The 9,467-nt window shown below is 32.7% G+C and overlaps 1 protein-coding gene across 1 annotated transcript in view; it reads right to left on the reverse strand.

Moving 5' to 3' along the window:
- The window catches only part of ec (ubiquitin specific peptidase echinus), a 161,365-nt gene extending 151,935 nt beyond the window's left edge, over positions 1-9,430 (reverse strand). The window contains exon 1 of the mRNA XM_036376360.2: positions 9,064-9,430. The gene's annotated coding sequence lies outside the window, so the exon portion shown is untranslated. The remainder of the gene's footprint in view (positions 1-9,063) is intronic.
- Between the last annotated feature and the right edge of the window lie 37 nt (positions 9,431-9,467).

Raw genomic sequence — 9,467 nt, forward strand, 5'->3', positions numbered from 1 at the left:
TTATAATTTCTTTTTTTATAATCGCAACATTTTATAAAAGAAAAAGCCATTCGATGAAGCAAGAACTTTATTCTCAGCGTTAAGTTAGTATGTCAGCTGTATGTTATAGCGGTTCAATATCGGCAGTTCCGATAACTGAGCAGCTTCTTGAGGAGAAACGAACGTGTGTAAAATCCGATATCAGATCGATATCTAAAAACTAAGAGACTTGTTCGCGTATATACAAACAGACGGACAGACGAACATGGCTAAATCAAGTCAGCTCATAACGCAGGTTATTTGACGGGGACACTAAGTTTCCTTCTGTGAAAACTGTTTCGATTTTATTGCCAACATTTTCAGTAAAGAACAATTAATTCAAATAAATAACTTTTTAATATAAAACACTTAGTACATTTAATTGGAATTAAACTACAAGATTAGGCCATTTTAATGAACATGGTTGCCCATAGGCATAATTTTTATAGCCTTCGACTAACCAATTTTTGTAATTTTTAAATTTTATTTATAAAAGATGTGCCATTATAATTTTGTGTACATTTTAATATTATGGTGAAGCCAAGTACGGGCTTAATTTTTTCCATTTTTGAATTTTTTAAATTTAATTAAAAAATTATTATTTTTTTTGTTTTTTGAAAAAATACCTTCAAAAAGCTCTTGAGCTATCACCTAAGGCAAGTTTTAGTCATTATGAAATATTATAAAATTCCAATAAAACGGAGTGCCGCTACTGCCAGCGTAAGCTGAGCCATGCAAAATGATCAAAGCCAATATGAAAATAACAAGACACGCAAATACATATGCACATACGAGTATATGGGCAATAACAAGTTATTATTAGTTATAAATGTAGTAGCATTGATGCATAGCTGGATAGCAAGCAATGCGAAGCAGTAATTGTTGGCCGCTGCAGAACAAATCGACCATGAAAATAAGTTTACCAAAGCTAAGCGCGAAATTCGCGACGCCCACTTTGAACACTATGAGCAAGCAATGGAAATGTTGCAGACAAAATAAGACATGTTGCCACTAAATACATGTAAAGTTACAAACGTACATATATGTATGTATATGTGTTAAATATGAAGTATTTGCACACGCTCCCCGTTAGCAGCCTAAGCACCTTTAGTGATTCCAAATACGGAGGCGTGGGAAAATCAACCCAATCAAGTATGTTTATACTATTATCTCTCGCAGTTTCCGATTTGATCAATTGTTCTATTGAAATTCGACTAAAGCATAGAAATAAAACAAATCGAAAATTAAGTTATACGCTCAATTAAACTCGCATATGTGGAAGGTGTGTAAACAAAGGCGCAGTGTGCATGAGTATACCATATGTGCGTATGTGTGAGAAAAATAAATTTCAAAAAATGTTTGATAACTTAGATCTGCTGAATTCAAAAATAAATTAATTTACATTTTAACACTACACTATATCTGAAATACACAATTTCATACATAAAATAAATATGCAAATCTCCCAAGTGCGCTTTTTTTGTTATATTCCAGTAATTAAAAAAACAGATTTTCTTATTGTTCTTCATTTTCTCACCTCATGTTTGTGCTATTGTGCGGCAGCTAGCACCAAATCTGCTAGTCAGCATTTTGTTTCGTTACCATTTTGAAATTGAAGAGCATGTAGTTACGTACATTAGGGTGAGCCAAAACAATTAAAATATTAAATGTATGGGTTAAAATTAATCGAATAATCTATATACAGAGAAAATAATAGGAGGTGGTTAGGGGTTTTTATACAATTCAAACATTTAAGCATTTTGAAGCTTTACAAAATATGCAGTTCTAGTGTTTTTACTTTATGTCTTGAAACCATTTAAATGTTAAAAATATATATTTTTTAATTAATAAGGTTATTAATATAATATATAATAATGTGAAAAAAGTTTTAATAAGGCATTCATTAAAATTTTTTTATACTAAAATATTGTCTTTAGTCAATATAAGATTTTTTTTTAATCTAGATTATAAACAAAATTTTGAGCTGTTTTTAACAATAAATTTTGTGCTCTACAAAGATGCCTTATAAAAAAACTTAATTTTATACTTAACGGTTCTAAATTTATGACATTTTTAATTAAAACATATTTTTTACCAGCTATCTTAATGCGAAGCTTTGAGTTCTTCTTAAAATTAAGCAAAAAATCCAGCCTTACAGGAATATTTTCTCCATCTGTAGATATGTTGGTTCGTTTTAACGCATAAATATCTAGAACTTTTTTGGCTCACCCTACTGTATGTATGCTTTGAAGTTCAACTTCCAAGTTTAGTTAAAGCGAAGAACTTAAAGTCACTGTCATTGTTGCGATTTAATTAATTTGAAAGTAATATTTTTTCGATACAAAATAATTATAAAATAAAGAGGGAAGATCTAAGAAATCTCGCATAAGTTTGACTAAAAACAGTGTGAAATGTTATAAGTATTTAGAGTAATATTACCTACGTAATTATAAAACAGTCGATATAAATGTAAAGGCTAAGCGAACATTTTTATGATTTTCTCTATGTTTGGTACCAAGCCACCTACTGTTATAGGTTAATGATGACCTAATTTCATTATAGTAACTACATATGTTATTGATCGAAATCGAGTCTTGTTCGAAAGCTGGAAAAATTATTTAATGAAGCAATCAATATCTTATATTCCCCATTATATCATGGTTATATTTTTAAATTGACGATATTGTAAGATTTCATAGCAAAATGGTAACCAAATTAGTAAAATTATGTATCTATTTGTATATGTACGTACTATTTAAGAAAATGTAGAAAAAAGAACCTACTCTACATACAATATATGGCATAGAAACGAAGCTTCACCAATTTTATGGTGTTTGGTAGCTGTTTGCTTTTACCAGTGCTTGTCGTGTTGATATCAAAGAGACAGCAGAGGATCTCAACATCTCTTACAGATCGACTCAACACATTTTGATTAATGTTTTGGGTATGAAGCGTATAAATGCTAGACTCGTACTAAACAACCTGAATCTTTTGCAAAAACGACGTCGAGTAGAGATCGTAAAAGAGATGCTTGTCAGAGTCGCTGAGGACCCTACCTTCGCCAAAAGGATCATTATTGGTGACGAGACGTGGGTTTATGAATATAGCGTCGAAACGGTTCAGCAATCTAGCGAATAGGTCTTCAAAAATATAAGAAAAAAATCGCTGAAGCCACTGAAGACCCTGCCAGACGAGGGTTTTAACAAGTGTATTACTATGTAACTCAATAGGAGCATATTTTTATGGCGATAAATATTTATATTATAATTCGTGAAAATGTAGTAGTTTTTTGTCAGTCCGAGTCATATTTGATCATATATACCATACATAAGGTTTACAACATATTTTTTGCTCAAATATTTCCCGGCCTGTTTAAGCTCATATTTTTATCACTGAAAATATTGGGGTCATCAAACTGAATTTTTCAGCTTCTCGTCGACTAAATAGTGCACTCAACAAGAATTCTGAAATATTTTCTCGTTGCTCAGTTATGTAGAATTTCGACACACTTAAAAGTTATGACAAAATACAATAATAACAATAAAAACCGAAGCGTAAAGTTTGACATGATTGATAAACATCAGTCAAATATAGAATAGCACAAAGAGATAAGCATAAAAAATGAGAGCAAAATAGTGTAGAATACTTTTTTCGAGTAAAAATTATCAGAAAGAAATACATATAGGTTATAAGATACGTATGATGTATGCAAAAACTTGCTGATAAATTGACAAGACTGTACAATGAAATATTTTTTCTTGCAGCATACAAAGAGCTGTCTATGTAGTTTTACAAATGTAAACGTATATACAAACGGATTTTAACAAAATACATATGAATATAGGTATATATGTATATTCATATGAATTTGGTTAAAATTTCAAGAAATTTTTTTCTACGCAACAATTTTGCGTTCCAACGAAATTCTCTTTCTGCCACAACGTAATCAAGCTTCCGGCTTACAACCTAATTTTTTCATCATCATCACTTGTTTTTATAAGACCGCGAATGCGCGATTTCTACAACAACTCGATGCAGCATAAAATTGTCATGTCCTCAATTTGCTGCAAGCTACGAGTAGGTCTGTAGTAAGTGAGTACATGAACGCAAGAGGAAAAGAATAGAAGGAAAAAAGTTGAAAAGAACCGCGACGTATCGAAAGATGAAACATGCGCCGGACCACTCAACACACCGAGTCTGCGCGTAAGCTTGCGTAAATAGCTGTTAACGGTGTCGTGCGCATTTTCAGCGAGAGCTAAGGTGAAAATTGCCGCTCAAAGAAAAATGTGTACGCTGAAAGATATATACATAAATACACAAATACGTTCTACATATTTATGTGTCTGCTTATCATTGTCTTGGCCAAAAAAGAGATGCGTGCGGGGAAGGAACCTGTTTGGTAAAGTGCGTGTAAGATTTTTGAAACTTTATATTTTCAATATTTTTATACCCTCAACAGAGTGTATCAAAATTGCTACAGAGTTTTTATAACTCAGAAGAAAACGTGGAAGACCATATAAAGTATATACATATGTACTTGTATATAAATGATCAGCGTAACGAGCTGCGTCGATTTAGTCAGGTTTGTCTGTATATACCTGAACTAGTTCCTCATATTTTGAGATATCGATCTGAAATTTTGCACACGTTCCTTTCTTCTTCAGAAGCTATTTATTTATCAGAATCACCCATATCCAACCACTATAGCATATAGCTGCCATAAAAACTGATCGCTCAAACCAAGTCCTTGTATGGAAAACTTTTTTATTTGACGAGATAACTTCATGAAGTTTGGCAAGCATTATTGTCAAAAGCAACACGACAATCTCCAAAAATATTGTTTAACTCAGATCACTATAGCGTATAGCAGCCATACAAACTGACCGACCAAAATCATCAAAAGATCTTTTTACACCATTTTACGCTATAAGAAATGCAGCTGTGAAGGATATTATAGCTTCGGTGCAGCCGACGTTAAGGTTTTTTCGTTTTCTTTTTTTAATTTTTTTTTAAATATTTTTTTTAAGAAGCATGATCGACACATAGACACAATACCTGAACGCTTGTGAGCGAAATTTTAATTACTTTTAAACGCCTAACGGTATTTACAAGCGAATACAACGTGCAGTCTGGTGGTTAACCAACGCCACACCTCGCCACTTATTGTCTAGCTAACGCACAGGCGCCCATTATGGGCATCGGCAACGTACTCATTTTTAATTTGCATTGCTTTCATCACTTTTTATTAACCAATACACATATAAGTACGTATATATACATATGTATATGCAAATTACAAATTTATGTGAGTGCGCGTCAGCGATAAGGCGCGCCTGCGCAAATCGCAAGCGCTGAAATTGCCACTTTCTACAGCTGGCGGTTATTGAGCAGTGCGTGCAACGTTAATAATTAATGCTGGAAAGTGCGTTTGCCACCAAAACACAAACAAATATAATATATACACACGAACACAGAAAAAGCTGTCAACAGTCAACAAGCGGTTCAACCGCATTTAACTCCATTCACGCTTTGAAATCCCAGACGACCAAAAACCTTGCATGTAGCAACATACAAAAAACAAAAAGAAAACGAATGATTTGAAAAGCTCATTTTACAATTCTGCGACTTTCTCACATCACACACACACACACACACAGGAAGCATGCAGTGACATTGAATTTGCCACAATTATATGATTTCATATATTTTTATCATTGTTGCTGACACCCGTAGCTCCACATGAGCCCGTAGACTCGACGCTGACTTATCAAGGCGTTCATTGTACCGCTGCAACGCCGCTGTCAATGTTCGCTCAACGCATTTCCCCATTAGCGGTAAATAAATGTGGCGTCAAAAAAGTGATTTAATATGGGTATCCATTGTATGCACTTTGTTTTTGTTTTTGTTGGTTACACAGTTGTTTTAGATTTAATTAAAAGTGCTTAAACATTACAGAAATTTCCAATTAACAATTGTGTGTAATTATTTTCCAACATGGCTCTTACGGTTTTACTTAATTAATAACAGCGGGTTTGAACGCGGCATAAAACACTTAGGCGGTATCAGGTATCGATGTAACGGTATATTACAAATTGTTTGGGAAATATATTTTTTTAGTTAATGTGAATGCCTACGTGTAATTTCATACTAAAATCGCTGTAAAAGAGTTGTGCATGCAGTGATACCTAGAGGCGAGACAATCTGTGAAGTATTCATACATGTATCAAAATTAACAAAGAGTGCTGATGTTTTGTCATATTGAAATAAAGTAAATATACCACAATTCTTCGAGCTATTTAGACCAGCATTTCGTTAATACATATGCTAACCGTTCTACCGATCTCTTAAATTTAAACTACGCGCAAACCGAATCGTTACAAAATTACCCTAGATTTGATACTCCAAAAACAGGCTTCTAGCACTAAAGCCCGATTATGGAACACCCATCCTATTAAATATCACAATACGGCGACATTCTAGCGCTATTGGCTCATTACTACCATCTGATCGGACTAGTCCATTTACTCTACGCGCAAGCTGTCTCTAAAAAAAAAAAATTTTCTTAAGTTCGTCAATTTGTGTGAGATAAAGTTTTACTAAAGCATGTCAATGCTAGACTCGCTCTAAGAAACCTGAATCTTTTGCAAAAACGACGTCGAGAATGTGCAAAAGAGATACTTGACAACATAACCCTACATTCATCAGACGGAAGCTTATGAATATGAATGGCGCTCCAAAAATGAGACAAAACTTCTAGCCGAGACTTATAACAAGTGCATGGAAAATTGTATTAGGCCTTGGCATGTTTTTATTGACTCAAAAAGAGCTTATTTGGAAGGCGAAAATAAAGATTTGTATTAAAATACCTGAAATTGTTGTTTTTTATTTGTGAATTCGAGTCAAATATGATTAGGTGGTAGTATTCTAATAAGCCTCAGTAACAGTCAAAAAACAGGAAATGCTCATTTCCGAATACCAAGGAAGCTCTGGCACATCCTAAGGCTTCCAAATCAACAATTACAATTATGCATAGTTGCCTATTTCTGGAAAAGCAGTGGATATCATCCTGATTATTATATGTATCTATATGTATCACGTCTCAACTGAAATAACGAATTAGCATAATTTCAATTTTCTATCGTAAATTTCTTTCTATTTTTAGTTAATGATCAATAGTACTTCATGGGCTTTTTCAATACCTATATGAGTCATCAAGAAATATAGTTGATGTCCGGGCTGTTGATTTGAGTTTAATTATTACAGCTTCCATAAAAGTTTCGGTTCCAGTTTTAGAGAGTTCAAAACGGATGGTTCTAAGTAAGTATTGATTATATAATATCATAGGATTAATCTGGAAATTCAAACAATATTCATTCAATACAGTGCTATAAAGAAATAATATATACGGCAAAAGAAATGCCGAAACGCATAAAATAGCAGTAATAAATACCAATTTTTGCTACTGACTCCTAATTATTTACGCTCGTAATGATTTTCCAAATCGAATATATATACCACACATACATACATGTACATATTTTTATGCTGAACAAAGAAAGTTGGAATATTATTCGACTTTATCGCCATTTACAAGTATAAACAAAGTACGTTTGAGTTAAGTAAAACAATTGACAATGAAAGAAGATACTTGCATCTGTCACTTTAATATAGAAAAATGTAGTGATTGCCATGAAATATCTTTAAAGATATAATGACATAAAGAAAATTTAATTTAATCCATAATTTGATGACATAGTATTCTAGAATAAATAGTTATAGCAGTATGTAAGGGTACAACCACCGAACCAACACTTTTTCCTTTCCGGCAGCATTTATATATGAATATATTATTCTGCCACATTAATTTTCGACTGCAACAAATTGAATTAACCACAACAACCGCCGTGGTAAGGCTTTCTTGTTATGGAAAACTTGTTGCTTTAGACAGGAAAGTGGCCGTAATGAGGCAAGAGTACATACACACATATGTACATATGATAAGCATACATCTGGTAAGTAGTATTTCCGAACTACAGACACACAGGAGAAACCCTCAGTTTTAAAACTCTTTTTTTAGCTTTTTTGTTATCGTATTCGAATTTTTATTTTGTTGTTTGGTTTTATTGTTTTTTTTTTTTTTGTCAGTTCGTTTATCTTCTTTTTTCCATATATATTTGCAATATTGCTTGGGTATTTGTAACTTCTTACTTCCACCTTGTGCGTGCTCTTTGCCAACAATTGCTCGCGCTGCTTATTGATCCAAACAACCAAATAAAGCTCTTTGCGGCGGAGAATAAGTGGCCAATTCGAAATAAATTAAATTTTGGAGCTATTGAGAAAAACGTTTTCGTAATTTTTATATGGAAAGAATTGTATTACGGCAATAAAGTAGTTTATTTAGAAATATTGCGTGTACTTTTATTTATAAATTTTTAATATTATATATTTATATCTTGAAGTAGGTATATTAAATTTGCCACGAAGGTTGTAACACCCAGATAAAAACGTCGGAGACCCTATAAAAAGTATATGTGAAAGATGAGCGTGTCGAGCTAAGTTAAGCCATGTCCGTCTAATTTTGCACACGTTTCGCGCCAAGAAGCTGCTCATTTGTCGGTACCGTCGATATCGGACTACTATAGTATATAGCTGTCATACAAACAGAACGATCAAAATAAAGTTCATGTATGGTAAAAATATCTTTCCGAAAATCAAATAATCTTGCCGCAGAAACACGACAATCTCCGAATAAATTGTTTAGATGGGACCACTATAGCATACAGCTGCTATACAAACTGGGCGATAAAAAACCAAGTTCTTGTATGGAAAGTTGTTTTAGTATAAATCTTTCTATAATTTTTTTTACTCACAGTAGTCATTCAGACATAATAATACTTTCAATACTGGCTTCCCACTAATATCTGCCTACATTTGCTTGTAAGTATTCACCATTCAACTTAACCATGCTCAACCTAACCTCACAGTCGCCATCAAAGCAGCCGCTTTATTTGAACGATTGCAACAAAGTAATTCCAATTTACTTGCCTTTTTTCGTGTAGTACAATAATACCACAAACTGACTGATAAATCCGTTCTAAACCGCAGACTGCTGTGAATGTGGATCTTTTTTGTTCTTGTACATATATATGGTTTTTGTTTTTTTTTTTTTTGTTTTTGTGAAAATTTAATAAATTTGACCACAACAAATAACTTGTCTCATTATCGCCTGCAAACAGGATGTTTCTTCTTAATTTTATTGCCTGTTGACGCTCACTCACTGGTTAAATTATTTTTTGTCGGTTTAATGGTTTTTACTTTTACCGTTACAAATTTGATTAAAATACAGCGCTTGTATTTAACTCAATATTTTTACTTCAAATGTGTATGTATATTTTAAATTTTTTCGGATGTTATAATAAAAAATTATAATTTTTATTACAAAAAATATA

Source organism: Bactrocera oleae, chromosome 5 (assembly GCF_042242935.1).
Source record: "Bactrocera oleae isolate idBacOlea1 chromosome 5, idBacOlea1, whole genome shotgun sequence".
In the NCBI taxonomy this organism is placed as follows: Eukaryota; Metazoa; Arthropoda; class Insecta; order Diptera; family Tephritidae; genus Bactrocera; species Bactrocera oleae.